The sequence below is a fragment of the Cavia porcellus genome, unplaced genomic scaffold (genome assembly GCF_034190915.1).
Source record: "Cavia porcellus strain 051 isolate PalLab524CR breed Dunkin Hartley unplaced genomic scaffold, mCavPor4.1 scaffold_9, whole genome shotgun sequence".
Classification (NCBI taxonomy): domain Eukaryota; kingdom Metazoa; phylum Chordata; class Mammalia; order Rodentia; family Caviidae; genus Cavia; species Cavia porcellus.
In genome coordinates, this window is record NW_026947492.1 from 67550665 (window position 1) to 67554296 (window position 3632).

The window sequence follows — 3632 nt, forward strand, 5'->3', positions numbered from 1 at the left end:
GGCTCTCTCACCAATGACAGTCTTTTCCCAAATAACAGCTAAATAAAACTATCCAGGAGGTAGAAAGACTGATCTATCATCAGTATCTACCCAAGAGGAAAGCATCTGATGTCTATCAAAGGGTTCTAAATAGACTGCCCCTGTAGTCTCTGACTGCTAATCGCAACTGCACCTCTCTTCAACAAGAAGTAGCCAGAATGGTCTCTGCCTATTTCCCTTTCATTGCAGTTAGGTGTGCTTCTCCAGAGGAAGGAAAGTTAAGGTAGTCACAGTATAGACAGTTAGATAGTGCCAGGCCCTTAAAAAGAACAAGTATAGATCTATTACAACTGTGGGTGGAGGTATTTTCATTAAAGACTAGGACTCAGGAAAAGGATAGAATAGCTACACTTATGTACTTTCCCTAGGGATCAACAGCAGAGATTGATATTCAACTTCTGATATTACAAAAAACAAAAAGGAAGAAACCTAGGAGAATAGATAGGAAGAGCTGAGAGCTAATTGGCCTCATCTATGATCATTAAAGAGAAAGGTGGTGTGCAAGCTTGCTGACACTTTGCTGGGTCCAGGAAAAGTCAAGACAGCTGAGACTCAGTTGTTTACCCAAACATGCACTATGAGTGATGGGAGACAGACAAACCTTGTGTTATTCCAACTGTTCCCATGTCTTAGTGAATAAAAGCAGAATAATCCAGAGGCCTGGGGGTCTTTATGGGAGGGAAAAGAGCCCCTGAGGCCCCCACTTTTTCACCTAATTCTGTGTCTCTTTGTTTTTAATCCTTGATCAACCTCCTGTCAGGTTTAAAACTTGTAGACTGGTTAAAATTCCTTCTCCAAATGATTATATATAATTTATTCCAAGATTGTAGGTCGAATATGAGAGAGTAAGAAAAACACTAGTATAATCTGTAATGTATTTAGGATAAGTGTATTCTACAAATTATGAACTTTCATATGTTAGAGGGGAAGATGGAAAGTGTTTTCTTGAATGTGATTCAAACCTTGAATAAATAAATCAGCACATTGGAAAGTTTCTGAATTTTTCCTAAGATCCGGACACAATCTTAGTGGAACTTTCACAATCAAGTGAACTTTCTTGTAATAGAAATAGTACAAAAGAAGAGAGAGAATTTTTAGAATATCTAATAAACTATAGAAAAAGAGACAAAGCAGAAAGTTGGAAAATAGAGAAATTATTTGTTTGCTTCTTTAAAATACTATAAAATTAAAAATTTCACTTGGAAGTAAGATCAACGATAGACCTGCCTGTGACAGGGAATAGCATAAATACTGGAATCAAGTCTTTCTCATTTGTTTCCACTTTGTTTGTAAAACATCTCAAGCTGCATTTCAAGATATGTAGGAGCAAAGAAAATACTATGAGTATATATTGGTTAAACCCATAAAAGAATAACTTGTTATACTTTATATCATATTTATATCTATTTCTACAGATTAAATGCCAATAAGGATTTACTAAATTATAAAACTGAAAGTCATGTTTTCCCTCACTTAAACAATCATTAACTTCTCTAATTCTTCAGCTTCTCTGCATCTTGCACAATTACCTCATAGCAGCACAGGTCTGCTTGGTGTTTCAGGCTGTACAGGATGGGTTCAGCATTGGGGTCGTAAATAGGTAGATATTGCTGAGGACAGCATGTACTACTGGAGAACTTCTCATGTTGATTCAATGCATGACAATTATTGCCAGTAGACATCCTTAGTAAATAAACACCATACAGGTGTGTGACAAACAGGTGTTGAATGCCTTTATTTGGCCTTCTCTGGAAGCAAACCCAGCACTGCTTGAAATATGAGGATGTAAGAAATGGATATAAATAGAAAATCAACCCCAAAAGAAAAGATAACCAAAACCAACCCATATAAAATATTAATCCTGACTTGTCCACAAGCTACCTTCATGACATCTTGGTGGAAACAGTAGGAATAGGAGAGTGTCTGGCCCTTGCAGAAAAGCAGCTGCTTTAGCAGGATGGGCAATGGAGTCATGGGCACTATGCCCCTCATCAAGGCTGCCAGTCCCATTTTGGTGACACATAAGCTGGTGAGAATGATGATATATTGCAGGGGTTTACTGAAGGCCATGAAGCAGTCAAATTCTATGGCCTACAGGATTTCTGAGTTCTTGGGAGAGCATGTATTGATGAAGAAGAGTTGAGTGAGGCAATTATCAAATGCAATTTTATAGAGGCCAAGGATAAAGATCTTTAACACAGAGAGAAGTGTGGAGACAGACAGGACAATATCAGCCCCAGCCAACATGGATAAAAATGGTACTGGGGCTCCTGGAAACTTTGTTTCTTTCTCACCAAGTGTATCACTATGCAGTTTCCCACCATTGTATATTAGTACATCAGACTCAGGAGTGGTCCCAGCCACAAGCAGTAGCCTAACAGTACATGCAGACCTGCCAGGATGGAGAGAGAAGGCTGAAACACGGTTGTGATGAAGTCACACATGGAAAACTTATGAGAAGCTCTGCTCAAAAAGCCTTCTCAGACATGCAGCCTAAGGAGGAAGAAATGAAACATCGTATTCAACAGGCCACTAATTGGTTAAACGGTCCTGATAAATGCTGTAGAAGAGGAACAAAAGACTTATGGGAAAAAATGGCAACAATTCTTATGAGAGTACTCGTCTTCTGAGGCTGCTGTAAGAGACTGCATTACTTTTATTAGGAATCACCATTCTGGCAGATGTGCATTAAGATTTGGGTTAAAGTGTATGCTGTGTTTTGTTCACTCTAAATAAGTCACATCGGGAAGCCAGGCTGAGGTCACGTGAAAATGAAAGCAAAGAGTTCTGACCTCTGTGCTTCTCACCCATGATGGCCTCTCCTTTCTACTGTGGGTGGACTTATTTTTCTTACTTTTAGTTGGACTAGACTCTTTATGAAGAGCCTGTTTGTTTTCCTATCTTCTTTCCTACCTTAAAAAAAATAAAAGCAAAGAATTATGCCTTAAAATGTGGGCTACCAATCTTTTTAAGAGGGGAAATTAAGACATAAATGCTCTTGGGCAACAAAGTAACCAGTATTTCTGAGCTCTGGATCATGGTAAGATTCCATCTGAGCTAGAAAGAAATATCCTGTGTGTTCCCCTCTCACTCTCTCTCCCTCCCTCCCTGCATCCCTTCTTTTCTCCTGTCCCCTCCCACCCCATTTTGAAGTTTTCATCTGGAACTCTTTCAGCTTCTACTATATATAACTTCCACTGGGCCTTGTCATTCTTTTTAAAATTAAGAAGGCGACTTTCCTGTGCTTAAAAGTAATATTTTTCTTAACTTAGTATGCTTAGCATATTATTTTTTATTATTTCACCTTTCATTGCAGTGCAAACTTTTTTGCTTGATTCTTCACATCAGTAATATAAGACACTGAAATTATTTAGATTAAACAATAGAAAAAACTAATTTTAGACTGAATTCCCAATGAAAATATATTCCTATTTTCTATTTCATATTTAATATACGTAAATTGCATTTTATACCTATATTTTTGTAAATATGTGCATACACTAAAAACTATAGCATGCCATTTTATATTAATATTAAACTATATATAAAGTGATGAATATACATTTGTATAATCATTTCACATGCCCTGCTTT

The 3632-nt window shown here is 37.4% G+C and overlaps 1 pseudogene; it reads right to left on the bottom strand.

The window, feature by feature from the left end:
* Nucleotides 1–1597: 1597 nt before the first annotated feature.
* Nucleotides 1598–2483, bottom strand: LOC106026579 (olfactory receptor 51E1-like; annotated as a pseudogene).
* Between the last annotated feature and the right edge of the window lie 1149 nt (nucleotides 2484–3632).